Genomic DNA, 17,920 nt, shown 5'->3' on the forward strand with positions numbered 1-17,920 from the left:
AGTTGTTGAAGATGTGGCATTGTACACATTGTCCCAGATCTAACAGTCAGGCTGTTAACGCCTGGGACTGCTATGGTCTATGTTGGGAATCATCACGGAGTCGAAAGTTGAACGGAGGCTCTGGTGAATGTAAGTGACAACAAAACACCTGCTCCAACCTCCAACACAGGAAAACACTGCATGGGCTAACATGGACCGTATATTGTCCATACCCACATTAGCCCCACTTTGGTTGTAGGGACCAGGACTTTAAAACATTTAGGGCTAGACTGCAGGGGTCTTTAAGCTGTGGCTCTCCATATGTTTTGGACTGCAACTCCCATCATCCCTAACCAGCATAGTCAATTGTCAGATATCATGGGAATTGTAGTCCGAAACATCTGGAGAACCAAAGGTTGCAGAACCCTGGAATAGATACCGTTTTCTTCCTGTACACTTACATTGCCTATAGTATATACGCATTGTCTGAATAAAGAGTCATTTTTTTAAAAACCAATGCGCAGCCGACCTTTTTTGTCTTGGTGGCATTGTACTGTAATTAATATGGTGTCTCCTCCCAACCCGTACTATAGAGAATTGGACTCGGTTGCTTGGACACCACTACCCGAAGCAAGCCATGCAAGCTACAGAGCCTGCCTAACCTCTGCAGACATAGTACCCTGGCCCTGAACGAGAGAGAGCGTTAACGATACTGCATCAAGCTTGCTGGTTGCGCTCCCCGAGGAGCGCTATATGTGTGGGAAATCTAGCAATGCCGACTGCTACTGAAAAATACTGGCACAACCAGTAACACCAGCAGCATAGGACAGGCATGTCCTAGCGTGCGCATATCCAGGGAGGGGTGGTAGTCACCAGGCACGCACGCGACATGCATTTCAGGAATCGTCTTACCAGGCACGCGGCAAGCATTACCGAGCAGGGAAAGTCAGATCACTGGGATGGATTCGCATTACCAGGCAGGACTGGCATCACCAAACAAGCAGGGTATCTAACATTCCCACCCTGCCGGATATAGCATTACCAGGCTTGAGTAACATTAAATAAGCATGATATGGGGGGGAACGTGATAGGCATTAGCAGGCGGGCAGGGATATCAGACAAGGCAGGCTTTGCTGTAGGCCAGGCAGGCAGGGGTGTTGATAGGTCTGGAAAAGACCCGGGGCTACCCTACTGTCTGAACTCGGGGCTAGCTAGCCTTTTGGTTGTAGCTCCTGAGATTCTATCCGGGGCTACAACCAAAAGACCCGGGGCTATAGCCCCCTTACCCCCACCCCTAGCAACGCCTCTGCAGGCAGGTATTACCAGTGGGGGCAGGCGTGCATTCATTACAAGTCGGGGAAGGCATTAATTACCAGTCGGGGCATGGCATGCATTGATTACCAGTCGGGGCGGGCATTAATTTCCAGTCGGGGCATAGCATGCAATCGTTACCAGTCGGGGCAGGCGAAACGGGGTGAAGCACGAACTTTACCAGAGCAGAGACGCCTCCCGTTCCACGTTGCTCCTGTGTCTCAGGGGGACCCCTCTCCTGGCCGTCTTCCCATCACAGGCAGTTTGGGGGATCCCAGGGCTGCTGGGTCTGCAGCTCCTTTAACTTCCTGACGGCTGCCTCTGCCAGGGCTGAGGGCTCCTCCTTCTACCGGTTCCATCGGAGCTCCTCCCCGGCATGTGCATGTGTAGGCAGAGCTGAAGGCCCCTCCTTCAACATGTTGCAGCAGGTCTCCTTCCTCGCCAGTCTTGCAGCCCGGGCTACTCACTGCATTCAGCAGTAAGGGGCGGGGCGCTATGCGGGGCGGGGCGCTATCCGGGGCGGGGCGCAATGCGGGGCGGGGCGCAATGCGGGCACACTCCGGGGCTGGGGCCACGCCCACAAACTTCCAACTCGTCTTCCTGGCTCCGCTCCTGACGGTGCAATCAGGGCTCGCCTCCAACCTGCCAAATCATTGGTCCGGCTCATCCCCTACATGAAGCTTCATTGGTCCGGCTCCTCCCCTACCCGAAGCTGCCAGGGCTGAGGCCTCGCCTCCAACAATGCTAATTCTAGGGCCCGCACGACTCGTTCCCCGGTCCGAACCTGGCCGGTGTAGTCAGGTTCTAGGCCCTAGCTCCATCCTCCCGTGGCTGGGAACCCCCGCTACTAAGTCGAGGGACTAAATGTAGTTCCGCTCTGTACCAACAGCGCCATGGCTCCGCCTTGCCATTCTGCATTACGCTCCTCCCCTGGCCTGTACCACAGGGGGGTGTGTGTGATGAACTCTTCCCAATCTGCAGCCTAGGCTCCAGTGGCACGTCATACAAGTAAAATTAGAGCAATCTAACATTCGGTGCAAATGTATCCGTGTGCCTGTACTATCTCTCTGCAGATTAGGAGAGGTGGTGCTGACATTTAATTTCCCTGCGCCGCCATCTGTTGGGGGAGGGGGGTAAGGGGGATGCACTCCACAACAGTGTATATCAATATTAGGATTTAATGAGTAATTTGAATAGAGTTGTGACTTGTATAAATAGGCAAACATTTAAAGGGGGAATCCCATAAAGGCCAGGTGGGCCGTGGGGGCAGAGTTTGGAGGAGGGGGTGGAGTTGGCATTTGAACTCCACTCAAAGGAAATGTTCAAAATAGTAGTTTGTAGATGGGGCAATTTCTTTCATGCTGTTTCTTTCCCAACTCCGCATTGTACATCAATTCCACTTGAAATCGCTTCCATTGCAGTGGTGCACCCAAAATACGGTTGGTAATGCAGTGATTTTTAGTACATTAAGGGATCGATAGACATTATCTACAGTAAAACGTTACCAGGGTAGCTCAGCAGGTTTCAGAGACTGTTTCTGAGATGTTATATATTTAAAACTGCATGTTAATCATGTGACTTTTTGCAATTCCTTATAAAAAAACAAGTGCTATAAAATGTGTTTGGCCGGAACAGAGGTTGGGCTGGTTGTTTCCTTATGTTCAAGGCTGAGTTTGGGGTATTTCTGCCCCTGTAGTGAAAATTAAAAGTTGGCACCCATGGACCCACAGTTTAATTTCCTAATAACTGCTGTCAGCACAACAGAAGCATATATTTGTGATTACTCAGTTTCACAAGCATATAACATCTTTAAAAATATAACCTGCAATAAAACACAAAGGAAGGTGCACAAAACATACAGGGTATTTGTGTGGTATGCTACAAAAAATCACACGTTTCAAAGAAAACTAGTGAATACAAGTTTAAGCAGCATTTTCGGGTTGCAAATGACTTTTTTTTTCTATGAAAGCCTCCATTTTAAATTTGATTTTATGTGTGTATAGTTTATACATCTCTGTATCACTTATCCATTGTAATTTTATTCCTTCTGAGTCTTCATTATTCTCTCTGATTCAAGCTACTAAGCCTCCTAGTGAGTTTAACCAGAACCGCACAGTGCAGTGCTGCCACTCCTCCCTCACTCCTTGGCTAAACCTCTGCCCTCCTATGGCTCTCTCCATCTCTCCCATATTCTCTAACTGCTACACTATCACCTATCCACCTTCTCACTCCAAGTCCGGCAGGAAAAAGCACAAAAAAGATATCCTGACTGTAAACACCTGGACTTCCCATTGCAGACACCTATGTCAGTGCCTCCTCTCGAGAGGTTTTCACTGATAACCTTTTCTGTCCCCTCTCCAGATAGCTGGACCCCTCACCTCATTTCCACTCTCTCTCCTTCCTCACACTCCTCTATTAACGGTGGCTCGGTGATACCCTCGGGTACGCTCGCGCATTATAAATAATAAACAAACAAACCAAGTGGGAAGTCCTCTTGGCTGGCTTCACATCCTCGCATTGCTTCATTAATGTCTACCACACTGGCACCATTCTGGTTCAGGGTCCTCAACCCAACCTCCTTCTCTTCGACCACATCCAGTCTTCTCTCATTAATTTCCTTCCTTTGCCTGCATCTCCTCCTTCTGCCATCTCCCTCCCTCCTCTGAATGGTGTACCATGCCTCTGTACCCCACCTCAGAAATCCTTCAAAAGCACAGACCACCTCTACCTGGCGACTCTCAATGCTCGCTTAGCCAACAAACACGCCTCTGACATCTGTCTCCTTCTTGAAGACATTGACCTCGACATTCTCGCTCTTACCGAGACTTGGTTCTATGCCAGCTTATCCACTGCTGTTGACTCTCTCCTCCCTGACAGATTCAAGATCATCTCCAAGCCTCAACCTCACCGCACTGGCGGGGGGGTTGCCTTAATCTTCCCTGAGTGGGTTCCTGCTTCAATCTTACCTACCCAGTCCTATTGCTCTTTTGAATGCCAGGTTTGCAAATTGGTCACCTCTCCCACCTCCACTCTGACCATCGCTACCATCTACCGGCCTCCAGGCGATTCCTCCCTATTCCTCTCTGAATGGGCTGACTTCTGCTCTTCTCTAGTTTCTTCCACATCTAGCCTACTCCTGGGTGATTTCAACATTCAACTGGACTCTCTGCTCTGCATCCACTCTATTGGCCGACCTCTGCTCCTCGCATTCCCTCTCCATTCTCCCTTCTGGGCTAACCCACACAGCTGGACACACTCTGGATCCCCTCATACACTGTGACCTCTCTCTCTCTCTCCCCGTTCAGCCCCCCCTCTTTCCTGGAGTGACCACTCCCTCCTCTCATCCCATCTGGGTCCCATTGGCCCCCTGACCGCCCTCCCAAAAGCCGCACCAACCTCGTTCACTAGCACCCACCCTTTGAAACGAGTGACTGCAGCTGCCTTCTCCTCCACCCCCTCCCCTCGCCCCCATCCTGACCCCTCGACCCCTGATTCTACCTCTGACTCGACCCTCAGCAACCTCCATCGTTTCATCACCAACCCTCTTGACATTCTTGCCCCAGTCACGAGGATCCGTCTGAAACCTGCATCTAAGCGTAACACTTGGTAGGACATCTAACTCGCAGCGCTGAAACGAAAGTGCAGGGCAGCAGAACGGAAGTGGCAAACCTCTAGCTCATCCTCTGACAAACTGGCATGCCGCCTGCTCCAAAGGCAATAAAAACTCGTCATCCATGAAAAGAAAAGAGCCCACGTTCAGGCATGGGTCTCAGGCGCATCCAATAACTCGGCTGAACCTTTCAAAATTTGCACAGAACTAGCCAACCCCTCCGCAGTCTCCTCCTCCCCTTCTCCGTCCCAGGTCCTCTGCAATGCACTGGCCTCACACCTTGCCACCAAAACTCAGGACATTCTGACTACCCTCTCTACTCTCCCTCACAACCCATCCTTCACCCCTCCCCTCCCTCCTTTTCCTCCTTCTCTCCTGTCACACCTGAGGAAGTTACCAGAGTTGTCCGCTCCATGAAGGTTTCTTCTAAACAGGTCTCCCTTTGCTCATCCAGGACTATCAAGGATAACATTGGCTCTCTTGCCCCTACTCTCACTGATTTCTGCAATCACTCTTATATCACTGGATCTTCCCCTCCCCCTCAAGCACTCCCTTGTGCGCTCACTCCTGAAAAACCCTTCTTCTGACCCTACCTGCCCTGCCAGCTATCGCCTTATCTCCACCCCCCTTTCTTGGGGAAGCTAATTGAGAAGCTGGCCTTGCCCCAACTTAACTCTCACACTGAACTTGGTGGCCTCCACAACCATCAATCTGGATTCCGAGCATCCAGAGGCACGGAAACTGCTCTTCTGAACACCCGTGAAGAACTGCTTGCATCTCTGGACTCCAATTCCCCAGCTGTCATTATCCTTCTTGATCTCTCTTCTGCATTTGACACAGTTAACCATTCCTTCCTCATGCAAAGGCACAACGATACTCTTGGTATCTCGGACTGGGCCCCTTCCCCTATCCTACTTCCATCTCCTCCTGTGGTCTCCCCCAGGGCTCTATACTATTCCCCTGGCTCTTTAACATCTACCTTTCTCTCCTTGCATGCCTCATCTCCACCGTCTCCTCCAACTTCCAGTTTTACGCAGAAGACACATAGCTCTTTTTCAGACTCCCTGCTGACCCTCTTTCACCCTCCATCATCCATGACTGCCTATCTGCCATCCAGTCCTGGTGCACCTCCAATGATCTCTGCCTCAGCGCCTGTAAAATTGAGATCTTTCTCATTGGGACACCTGCTCCTTCCTTTGACCCCGACTCAGGCCTTTCTCCCTGTACTCACCCCCTACACCTTCAACTGAAGCCAGAAACCTTGGAGTCATCTTCGACTCCTCTCTCTCCTTCCTCCCTCACACTTGGGACATTGCCAAGAAGTCTGACTATCAGCTCTTCCTTCTCAAAGGAATTTTACCTATTCTCACTTTCCCTCAGAGGCTCAATGTGACTCAAGCCCTGGTTCTCTATAGATTTGACTAACGGCCTCCTCCTGAATCTGCCTTCTTCCACCCCTTCAGCTTGCCCAAAATAGGGCAGCAAGACTTATCATTGGCCTTAAGCCCAGGGACCACATCTCTCTTGCACTAAAAAGTCTTCACTGTCTCCTGGTTGCTGCACGGATCAAATTCAAATCACTCTGCATCATCCACAAGACTGTCTGAGCCAGGGGACCACACTCTACACTACCTTCGACTCTATCTCACAAAATACGCTCCCTCTAGACCACTCTGGCACCAACCCTTTGTCTGTAAAGCGTTTTGCTAAACAGAGGGCACAGGGTCGCTCTCGTTCCTCGGCAGGCTCGCTCCTTTGGAATAGCCTCCACCTCGCCATGCGCCTTGAACAGGATCTGCTCAAGTTCTGGAAGCTCCTTAAGACTTTCCTCTTTTCCTCCTCCTTCCATCCTTCTCTCCTCTGCTAATCTCACAAGTGCTGTATTGGTGTCCTTGGCCCTTATGCATCTTCGGGGCCTTGACCTCCCACACCAATTCTCCCTAGCTCCTGTCTATTCACAGCACTTTGCATCTGAACACCCTCAGCCCTGGAGACTTGCACTTACACCTGCCGCAGCCCAGGCCGTGTAGCACTCAACATTCCTAGAACTTCGTCCATGGCTCACCCTGAGGCTCGGACTCCCCAGCACTTAACCAATGTCCTTCTTCCTGTCTGCACTTGCACATTGTGAATACTCACAAGGCATAGTAGGTTCGTCTCTCCCCCTTCTCCCCCTGTGCTCTTAATATTGCATTGTAATTTTATTTCCCACCCTCCCTCCCTGCCCTCTGGGCGCTTTGAAACAGTATATTCCTATTGTATAAGCGCCTAACAAGCAAACAAATAAATAAAATAAGTAAGATGCACATTTGGAAAACAATAGTGTGCCCTGCAGGTAGAAAGCTTGCTTTTAACAGTGATGGCCCCCACCCCAGTGTTAGTTATGGCCCATTAATTCCCATGGTGTCCCTTCCAGGCCAGAAGAAAGAAACAGGTTGAGCAAAAAGAACCTGCAAACATGTGCGTGACGGCTCGGGAAAGGAGCACAGAGCAGATTAGATCGATGAGCCCCCAGCTTCCCTCAGCGAAGCTGGGCGCTCGGTAATGCCTTGTCAGGGCCGAGGCAGGCTGGGTCCGAGATCCGGCCAGACATCTGATGCCCGATTTCGTACCCGGCAAGAGCCGGCCCATTGCCCAGCGCTGCAAATAGCAGTTTAAGTTAAAAGGTGTAATCAAAACAGACCCTATGCCTATAGATCCATAACCCTCGCAGACTAGCTCTCAGCTATGTATTATGATGCGTTTCTAACAAAAAAGCGTACAAAAAGACCTAAGTCGCTCACTGCAAATTCTTAGACTGACATGTGTTTTGTGCCTAGGTCAAAATAAAATGACCTACAAAAACGCCTTTTCAAGGCCTATGCAGTCGTTATTTTTAGCAAGAAGCAGTCCTCATCAATAACCCATAGAAATGATAGAGTAAATGATTCTGCTGTTCCTAATTCAGCGAGGTTATTTATAAATTAAAGACGGGCTAAAACAAGTGAAGCCAATTCGCAGGATATGTTTGTTCACCAGTGTGAGCCTAATTTCTGTCAAGCGTGAACCCAATCAACAAGGGCTTAATCCTACCGCTCAACCTTTTGAGTAGCCCCTGTAGGTGAAAGCAGATTGAGTGGATGAGAGCCCATTGAAATCTATGGTCGGGTATGTGGCTGCCCATGTTTATGAACTGATTCGATGGCACGTGGCACCCGCCAAAGGCGTGTGAGTTGAGCGGTATAGTTTAAAGCACAAATGAAGGCGGTATCGCTAGCATCCCTTTGCTATCTCTGGTAGGTACTCCTGCACAGATCTTGAAAAGTGGGCTGTAGGTCACTTATATTCGACCTCAGCACGAAACGCGGATCAATCAATTAAAAATTTTTATTAAATCATAAGCCTGGTTCTGTATGATTTGGTCAAAAACAATCCATCAAATCCGTTTTCAACGAATGTTTTCTTTGTGGTAAATTTTGCTGCAAATATATGCAATATGCAGGGGAGACCCTCCACAGCCTACCTCCATAAATCTGCCACCTTAATTATTACCCTAAAACCACCCCCAACATATATTTGGGGCAAAATTAGATCCCAAAAATTTGTTGAAAACGAATTTGATGGATTCACCCGCGATAAAACCTCCTGTGCACTAGCACTTTGGGCGTATCTCATGCGCAGAATGGAATTAGCATAATAAGTGATCTCAGACCCAAATAAGTGGACAGACTCAAAGAATATGGCAACATACTATTTTATTGTCAGCTCAAACAAGTAGGGAAATCTGGCAGCATAACAAGTCGCAGTTTACTCAATCTCAGTTACTTTTCCATTATACAAAGACTATACATTGATGTACGTCAGTTTATGACTTCATCCTGCGTGGCAAATAGTAAAACCTATTGAGGGGAGGGATTGGTTGGGGAACACATATACCTATTGTATGCATAAGTGTTAATAACATAATTGGCGGCCCCTTATCTATTAGGCACGCCTCAAACTACCTCTAAATATGTATAATACAGATTATAGAGAATTAATAGCAGCGGACTGGCTTCTAAAACATTGTATAGCATGCCACTACATAACCTCTTCTAATTGGTTGGCATACTCTCCTAACCTTGGACATTCAGGTCATTAGCAGCACGTAAGCAAAACGAAACCCAGGTGCGGGGAACAACGTCAGACCACTGCCCACTTTGGTCAATTAGCCTACGATCTCTCATCAGTTAAACCATGAGCCAGGGCTTCTCCTTTGTAGCTGGCTGTTCTCTTTTCTGGGATTTTTAAGGGAGTGTAAGTACATCCCTATCTTCAGTTGGCGCTTAATGAATAGGCCTTGTTTTTGAATCTTACACCATGTGTCAGTAGGCCACGAATTTGTCAATATCTACCTTTTATTTACTGCTATTTGATTCAATTATACAGAATGTTGTTACTACTCTTGGCCTCTGGACACTTTGTTATTCCATCTTACATGTGCTTTCTGCATCCTTGATTGTTCAATACTTAGCACTTGCAAATGTTTTTGCTTCTGCTTAATCTAAGAGAGATATGTCCTTCGTTCATAATTTATCCATGTTGACTCCTTATGTACCTTCCAATTAATTCTTGATGTGCCATCCTCAGTCTTTGCCAAACAGATATCCTTTGTTCCTTGCAAAAACTGTTTCTTCAGCATCTTTCAGCCTGGTAGCCTTGGTTTGTCTCTGAGGTAGTTTTAACACAATCCGACGTCCATCTTTTCATCATGGGTGCTTTCTTCACGTTATAGTTTCTACAGCAGCAAGCTTCTATATGTCTCATCTACCTTGCGTTTCTAATCTGATACATTTGCTAGTTCTCTCCTCCCTTACCTTCTTAGTATATATGATTTCTTCGTGTCTGCATACATCTTTCTCTTGTTACTTCAGTTACATTATCATTCTTTAAGTATTCACATATCATTTCAGTACGTATTAGTATCTTCTCTTCAAGACGTCACTTTGCTCTGGTCTGATTTCACTTACATCTCTTCTGTGTTCAAACGTGTATGCTGATATCATTCCACCACATCAGTGTGAGGGTACATTTGATACAGTTGTCTGAGTGCATAACATCTCTCATATCTTCGATGCAGTATTAGGATCATACCTGGTGTCATGCAGAGAGTCTTCTAGTATGATGGAGGTGAGGTGGCTGGCACTAGAGATACCGTCATCTGCTTCTCTGCATCCCCCCCTCTGGACGCGCCCTCACCCACCTCAATTCTCTCTGCCGTCTCTTCACACTGTGGTTTCTTTGGAATCCATATCTTCTTCACCTGCTCGGGTTACCTGCATTTATTATGGGTTCATCCGCACTCCAAGTAATATAGCAGCACTCCCCAGATGGTTACAAAATACCCAACGGCCTATATATTTCTTATGATCCTTAGGGTAATAGAACTTTGATACTGGGGGTCGCAGGGGACTTCCTTTATATTTTCACGGTACTATCATTTTGCATGTTTTCACTGGTTTCAGCATTTATGTCAATCATTATCTTTGTCTCAACAGCTTTCTTTCCTGTCTTCTGACACTGTCCAAAGATGATTCTCACAATGCAGTATCCCAGCATCACCAACCCTAGTATTGCTCCTAACAGTTTGAAGACATTTGCCATCCAGGTCGGAATCCACAGAAACAGGGACAAGAACCTGTCATCTCCTTCAGTCTCATCTACTTCTCCTTCCATTTTCGTATGTAGGTTTGACAACATGGTAATTGCCTCTGTCAGGGTTCCATTTTCTCCATCATGGGTAGGTGTGTACGTACAGCAAGAAGGCCTCATCTTGGCGCAAACGCCACCTTCCATTGCTTTAATCAAGTCCTAGACATACCTGTTCTGGAGGGTCATCAATCAAATGGTCCTTAATTCTTCTCAAATCGCCTTGCATCCTTTTATTGTTGTGTTAATTGTTTGTAAAAGCTCCCATCTGGTGATTTGTAACCACTTGGCATTAACTGCAGTCTGTAGTCCTGGCATAAATATAGATGGAAGTATCATTATTGTCCTGCGAAATAGTTTATGCTCATCTGGTATATTGTCATAAGCTTTTTGTCGATTTTGCTGATAAACAGTTCTCTCTCTTCAGCCGAAGAAGGGTTCTCTGGTGTGCATCCATTTTTGGAAAGCTTTCAATCTGAAGATCACTCTGGTGACTTACCAATGCAGGAACATGTATGACTGCTAGAGAGCATATTCCTCCCCAATCCTTGGGCAGCTGCATTTAAACTGTGGATCGGCAGGCCCAATAGTGGTCCATCAGTGCCGCAAATCCTCCATTCATTACTGGTAAATCAATTATCTGGTTACATTGTTTATTTTCTCCAACTTTAGTCAGTCTCCTATTTCGGAAACATATTGTGGCATTCTTCATTGAACATATGGATACAGGCCCTGCTTCATCCTTGTCCCATTTCAATAATTTTGAATACTTGGCCCATGATTTCAGACATTCGTCATTCACTTTTTGCACAATCTGCACCAGTGCTATCATGAGTAAATTTACACTGCAAGCTAGAATTTCATCTTCCCATCCTGTGCTGGTTCCCAAACGTCCATATACCAACATCTGAGGTCTTTCCCAACATTCTGGCAATCCTGGCGTTTCTCAATTGTCTGCACAATTCAATCATTTCTGTTAGATTATTCTTATCTGGACGCTGGTCATGCCACCTTGTGCATATAAGAGCATTCGGCTCACCCAAGCTGGATCTTTCTCCATCTTCAGCATTTTTACATATTTATCGTTGTATGGGAATGTCTTTCTTGACCCCCATATTAGAGTTGCCCATTTTCCTTCAAATTGTCCTCTTGTTGTGCAAGCTGCTTGATGGCTGAGACACTTCGCATCATGTAAAGGTATTTCTCTTGCAATAAATGTTCTGGCTGTGCTCATGGCATAAGGGATGAGAGAATACACGTAGCAGCTTTCCTCTGACGTTCTCCTCCCCACCTCCCTCCTGTGCCGATGCCACATATTATTCTTTAAATGGGCAGAATTATCAAGATATGAGTTTATGTACTAATTATCTTCTTCAGCATCTCTTTTTGTTAGAACAATTTGTTCAGAAACATTAGGGAAACTATTGTTTGTACCTTTGTTAGGGATAATCATAGAAGTATCATCACTTAATATTTCATCTGTATTATTAAGAATCAACTGTCGAAAGGCCATAATAATGAAAAAGAAAAGACAGATCATTGTACATAATGACAATATAAGCATCTATCCAAATCAACGTATTGCTCTTCTCCATAGCATGTTATTTCTTGTACTCTGGAACTGTCAATCTGGAAAAATGAATACCCTTCATTTGAATGACAGATGTAACTTGATGGGCGTAGGCCAACCGTCTTATGCACCGAATTATAGAAATATAAACTGCTATGCTTGACCAACAAGCGGCCATTTTAAACGTAGCAAGAATCGCCATTTTGCTTGTTAACCATTGCTCATTGCTCATTGCTTTCTGTCTAAAATTGCTTTGCAGCTTGCAATTCTTGCGAATTCTGCTTACTCTGCTCAACTGTTAACATTGTTGTCTGAATAGGAAAGGACAAGGTCGCGGGACTGAAGAGTTCGTTGAAACTCCTCATGAGTAGCCCAGAAAGGAATGCCCACGCTCCCTCTCTGTAGCCTTGGGAGAGAGCTGCAGGGCATTTAATCACTTCACAGATGCCAGCCAGTCTCGTACGATGGTGGAATATGTTAGAATAAAACAGCTAAAGGCTTGAATTATGCTCTTCCTACGGCCCCCCTTCGCAAAACCCTTTAGAACGTGTCGGCTCCCAGGACACGAATAGTACCTCATAGATAGTAAAGCTTGGAATGTGGCTCTTCCCCCGTGTGCAGCTTGCTTCCAAGAACAGAACCACCGTGTTCTGTTCAACAACTAAAAGATGCCTCTGCACTTTCAAATTGCACATTGTTACTAGAATAGACATCGAAAGTGTCATAATCGTCATACTCGTCGGATATGTCCATCGTCATCCCGAGTTCAAAGGAACTTAATAAAGAGGGGTGTTAAATTGCTGATTGTATGATATGCATTTTGTATATATGTAACTGATGTACGTAATTCGCTCTCTTGCGTCCCTCGAGGTCTAGGAAACTCACGTCGCGGGGCGTGAGATCAGAATTGGCCAATTGATACTATTTTTGCTTGCAATAAACCCTAGCATTGGGACTTTGAACCTCGTGTCTGGCGCATCTTTTCGTGTATGGTTATTGCCTTGTTTCCATAGCACGAGGGACCCCTACGGGCCCCTTTCAAGATGGCGCCCGAATAGGGACCCTCCCCCACTTGCCCCATCATATACGTTGTAACGGAGTAAAGGCGGAAGAACGGCGAGGACGGGACGGTCGAGCCGGGATCAAGAGGTGTACAGGGCGCCCTGTAGAAGTGAGGAGAGATTCCTTCCGCAGATCTGCACACATCTGATCCCTGATCGACGTACCGGGCCAGAGGGCAAAGGAGGCGAGGGTCCCGAGGCAGAAGCCAGAGAAGCGCAGACACGACGTTGGGAGAGGTTGCGTTAGGACAGGCAACTTGTTTTATCAGGTGAGTCATTCCCTGATTCAAAGAAAAACCTGATTTTTGGTAGAGCGTTGATTTTGCAAATTCAAACGTCCAGGTAAAAGTTAGCTAACCAAAGGCGAAGGTTAAAGAAACATGCCTGGAGTACTATCCACTTTAGCGGGGCTTTTCAGCTGCGGTAGACAGTCCTTGGAATATGGCCAAAGTGCACCGCCTGGGGGAACGCTGGCTTATGATATGTATGCAAAATATGGTGCGGGTGCGATAATATTTTGTGAAATTTGGCATAGGCAAACTAGAAAGCAACCCGACCATCAGTGGCCGATTAATGGTAGTTTTGAGATTGGGAGGATAGATAACCTAGAAAGTTTGCTAATTAGAAAGAAAGCGCGACCTGCAGATTTTGAGACTGTCAAAGATTGGAGGAGGGAAGCAATGCTCTGACTTAGGAGTAGAGAGAAGCATGCGCGTAGGCACAAAACGAAGCTTGAGGTAGCAGAAGAAAAGGAAGAGGAGTAGTGGACGGCAAGTCTAAGACAGGAAGCGAGCCGTGACCAAATGAACATAGAAAGAATATACCCGCAGCGGGAACTACACATAGCAGACGAATTAATGGAACATTTGTTAACTAACACGGGTCGAGGCCCAAAACCAGAATCAAAACCAAACACGCCAGCAGTGACTGCGCAGGCCCAACCAGTAGCTCTCATACCCCCTCCCGTAGCCCAAGCACTTCCCCTCACGCAAGCATTAACCCAAGCCCCACCCACAGCGCGAGCACTCCCACAAGTGCAGACCGCGGACACACAATTTCCCAGCATCCAGGAAGGCCCTTCACAGATGCCACCTGTGTCACTTGTCCCATCCGCACCTCCCGCTCCAGAGACCGATTCAGCACCATCCGCCCTTCCCGAAGTCGAAATTGAGACCGGGGAGGCGAGAGGCAGGGCTGAAGGAACAGGATTTGGACGGGTAACTCGCAGCGCGATTAGCAAAGAAAGAAAGATTGAATTACGGCAAGAGGCAGAAATGAACAAAGAAGGAAACGATGGGACGGCAGCATTGGCCTCATTGTATGGGTACCGAAGAAGCAACGAGAGACAGGTAGTGTTGGAATGCATGGGGACATTTTTGGTGGGAGAATGGAAAAAGTTACTTGACAAATTACCACCACAACGATTGTTAGATTTGAACCAATTAGCATGTTGTAGAATAAAAGATGAAGAAGTAAAGGAACATGTGAATGGACTTTTTGATCTTAAAAATTAGTTGGATAATGAATATGCCGAAATGTTTGCTGCACCTGGATACAGCGGTTGGGATATTAGAAGAGAGGGGAGAGGGACGGTAGAATCATACATAGAGCGGAGACATTCAACGTCATCTGTAAAGAGGGGCGAGAAGTGGAAAGTATGTATACGAGAAGCGATAAAATGGGTATCGAATCCTAGTATCCCAACAATGGTCATACATGACATATTTGACGAATATTCCATGCCAATGAAAATAAAAGCACTGCAATCGATGGATGAACATTTGATGGAGAAGGATATAAAAAATAATAAGGCTAGCCCACCTGAGATACTAGCGGTATACAGGAGAGCATTCGAGCGAAGTACAGGAGAAACGGGCTTATCACTGGACTTAGGAATACTATTGAACCTAAGAGAAGGGGGAGGGATCGTGAGTGGGGCATTTCCAATGAGAGAGGTTCCGCCCACGTTTGTACCAAAAGTAGAGATCCCTGCGATGGGTACAGTAGGAGCGCAGGTAACACCAGCCCATTTCACCGCCCAGTATGTGCATGTCCCCTTTTCCAGGCAAGAGGTGAATACTATAAAACAGACGATTCCCGATATAAGAAAGAATCCAGCAGGTTTCTACAAGGAAGTAGAGTCAACCCTGAGATCCGCAGTGCTTACTATGAGCGATATAGATTTGATTTTCCCAGTCATTTTGCCAGCAGATATATGGAAACAGATGAGGACGGTAGATGACGCGGGGGCTTTTGGCACCACATGGGCGGAGTTACTATTGGAGGACAAAAATAGGAAAGTAGGGGAAAATCCGGGAACCCGCATGGCAGATCTACCAGAACGGATAATGCGGAGATTGAGGGAAATAATTCCAGAAAAAAGGATTCAGTGGGACAAATGAACTACGTGTGTACAGGGCAAGGATGAGCCAGTAACGGATTATTTCAATAGATTTGAAGGAGTATTCACAGACTTCAGTGGGCAGGATGTGAGCACAGAGTCGGGGAAAAGGCTATTTGTTGATAAATATGTGAGGGGACTAATATCACCAATTCAAGATATGTTAATGACGTCGGAAAGTTCCTGGGCAGTAAAACCAGTGAGTGAGATATTACACATAGTCCAGTATTACGAGAACAGGGTAAATGTGGCGAAAGAAAGAGAGGTGAAGGATGGAGTAAATTTAAAAACGAGGGTGTTACTGGAGCAGGTCATTGGATACAATAGAGGTAGAGGAAATGCACAAGGCAGAGGAAATTTGAATAATACGCATGGGGTGTCACTGGGATTAAATCAATCTGCGTACTGTAAGGAGGAAGGACACTGGCGAGCACAATGCCCGCACCTACAGAATAGAGGTGGGTTTGGTCAGAGAAGGCCTCATAGAGGACATCAGGGGTCAAACGGCCCAAGCAGAAATAGCATGCAGCAGCAGCAGGGATATACCAATGGAGGTACTCAAACCCAATCCTATGATCAAAACCAAGCGCAACAGAACCAGGCATTGAAACAAAGTGTTTCGAACCAAAATCAGGGCGGGCAGGGCCAACAGAGAAATTATCAGAGTGGAGGACATCGAGGGGGAAATGGGAATATTTTTGATACACAGCCAAACACGTATTATAGCAGTAGCGGTGACTACACTACACATCGGACGATGTGTTATTTTCGCGATAGGACAGCCCACGGCAGGGGTCGGAACCAGTGTCTATTCCCGTGAATCAGAGAGGACCCTACGTAGAAATGAGAGTCGGGAATAAGGAGCACCGTTTCCTTGTAGATACAGGGGCACAGAAGTGCTCAATAGACCACCACTTGGTTCCGGAGAAACCACTGTCGGGGCAGAAGAATGTTTCTGTAGGGTTCGCAGGTACACCAGTAATAAACCCCATGTCCGAAGCTGTCCCAATTACAATAGGACCATTTACAGAACAGTGTCCATTTCTTTTGACAGAAAATTGTGGAGAGAACTTGCTAGGATTAAATTTGTTGAGAAAATTGGGGACAGTCATACATTGTACGGCCGACGGGGTGTTCCTCACGATGTGGCCTCACGATGCACCGGTAACGGAATTTATGTCAAAAGAGTTGCCAGAAGAGCTAAGTAGAGTACCAACCTGTCTGTGGGCAATGCATGATAACGACGTAGAATGCTTGAAAATAGAGCCAGCAAAAATAACTTTGAAATAAGGTGTCACACTACCACGAATTCCCCAGTATAAAATTTCTGTTGAAGGTGAGAAGGGATTGAAAAGCATTGTTACTGACCTGGTGAGATTGGGGGTGCTTGAGGAAATTGCAGGTAGCACGTGCAACAGCCCGATTCTTCCAGTTTACAAGAAAAGAGGCAATGAGGTACCCTATTGTTTCATAATTGATCTGCGCGCATTAAACAACGTGGTAGACCCACAATATCCTTTGGTCCCAAATGTCACAACAATACCGACAATGATACCGGCCACTGCAGAATACTTTAGTGTAGTTGATTTGAAGAACGCGTTCTTTAGCATTCCAGTGGATAAAAGCAGTAGATATCTGTTCGCGTTCACTCTAGGAGGTCGATCATTCACATTCACACGCATTCCACAAGGATATACAGAAAGCCCGAGCATTTACAGCAGAGCGCTAAAAGAGCAGCTAGACATGATAGAATTACCCGAAGGTTGCGTACTCTTGCAGTACATAGATGAGTTGTTATTAGCTGCTGATACGAAAGAGATCTGTAAAGAAAGTACAATATTACTATTGACACACTTAGCGACCCATGGTCATAAGGCAAGTTTGAAGAAATTCCAGTATAATCAGAAGGAGGTGTCTTATTTGGGTTACCTACTTTCGAAAGAAGGGAGAAGATTAACACCAGAACGCATAGAAAGTATTTCTAGTATGCCTATTCCAAAAACTCAAAAAGGAGTGAGAGCTGTAATAGGCATGGCCTCTTATTGTCGGCAGTGGATCAGTAATTTTGCGTTGATTGTGAGGCCGATGATAAAGTTGACTAAAAAGGATGCAGAGATGCCTTTACAGTGGGATGAGGAATGTCAGAAAGCGTTGGAGCAATTGAAAGCTGCATTGTGTGCTGCGCCAGTTTTAGGCACTCCTAACTATAAAAAGATCTATAGACTATTTGTGAGTGAGAGTGAAGGATGTGCATTGGTGGTTTTGACACAGGAACAAGGTGGAAGAAATAGGCCGTGCGGCTATTTTTCTTGCGCGTTGGA

General features: G+C 46.5%; 1 protein-coding gene across 1 annotated transcript in view; it reads right to left on the bottom strand.

Moving 5' to 3' along the window:
- The window catches only part of NLRX1 (NLR family member X1), a 74,731-nt gene extending 72,587 nt beyond the window's left edge, over positions 1-2,144 (bottom strand). The window contains exon 1 of the mRNA XM_069614375.1: positions 1,472-2,144. The gene's annotated coding sequence lies outside the window, so the exon portion shown is untranslated. The remainder of the gene's footprint in view (positions 1-1,471) is intronic.
- Positions 2,145-17,920: the final 15,776 nt, after the last annotated feature.

The sequence above is a fragment of the Ambystoma mexicanum genome, chromosome 9 (assembly GCF_040938575.1).
Source record: "Ambystoma mexicanum isolate Mex_15411 chromosome 9, UKY_AmexF1_1, whole genome shotgun sequence".
NCBI classification, from domain to species: Eukaryota; Metazoa; Chordata; class Amphibia; order Caudata; family Ambystomatidae; genus Ambystoma; species Ambystoma mexicanum.